Source organism: Chrysochloris asiatica, unplaced genomic scaffold (genome assembly GCF_000296735.1).
Source record: "Chrysochloris asiatica unplaced genomic scaffold, ChrAsi1.0 scaffold00110, whole genome shotgun sequence".
In the NCBI taxonomy this organism is placed as follows: domain Eukaryota; kingdom Metazoa; phylum Chordata; class Mammalia; order Afrosoricida; family Chrysochloridae; genus Chrysochloris; species Chrysochloris asiatica.
In genome coordinates, this window is record NW_006408628.1 from 8,781,412 (window position 1) to 8,782,299 (window position 888).

At 39.9% G+C, this 888-nt stretch overlaps 1 protein-coding gene across 1 annotated transcript in view; it reads left to right on the top strand.

Moving 5' to 3' along the window:
• STK36 (serine/threonine kinase 36) overlaps positions 1–888 on the top strand; it is a 42,680-nt gene that overhangs the window by 40,345 nt on the left and 1,447 nt on the right. The gene's annotated exons all lie outside the window — the stretch shown is intronic.

The following is an 888-nucleotide window of genomic DNA, read 5'->3' on the forward strand; positions in this document are numbered from 1 at the left end:
AGTTGATCCAAGAAGAATGAAGTCCTTGACAACTTCAATCTTTTATCCATTGATAAGAATGTTGTTTATTGGTCCAGTGGTGAGGATTTTTGTTTACTTTACATTGAGATGCAATCCATACTGTGAGAAACATGGTCAGTAACCTGGACACTACCCTCAGCCCCTCTTAGGTTTAGGTCCCTGAAGGGTTATCACAAGTATTTACCAACAGATGCTCAAAGAATCCAATCAGTACTCATTTTAGTGAGAGAGACAAGCCTGTTTATCCAATGTTGCAAAATCTGACACCTGGCCTACTAGACATGGGCAGACACACCTTGTGACCATTTGACAAAGAGTTTTATTAACCTAACTCGAAAAAATCCCCTCCTCCATTTCCCCTTTACTGGGTACTTCGGAGTTTACAATCTTTCCCTGAACTAGCCCCTACAGGGTACATTCTCATTTAAAGTTAGTTAGTTCCATCCCCTCCCCATGAATGTCCTCTACTTGTTTGATGGGTGTATTCTTATTTTAAAAGAGTCAGGCAGGTCAAACTAGTCCCTTCCTCTTCTCAGAGTTCCCTTTTGTCATGTCAACTTGCTACACCCAAGATTTCCTCCATTCTGAAGATGGATCACCAACAGCTATTTCTCACACATACTGAATGTTGTGCTCTTTGATCTTCATCAGTACATGTTTTAAGTCCTCTTCACTTTCAGCAAGCAAGGTTGTATCATTCTGCATATCACAGGTTGTTAATGAGTCTTCCTCCAATCCTGATGCCATGTTTTTCTTCACATAAAACATAAGCCAGCTTCTTGGATTATTTGCTCAGCATACAGGTTGAATAAGTATGGTGAAAGAATACAACCTTGTCGCACACCTTTCTTAATTTTAAACCATTCA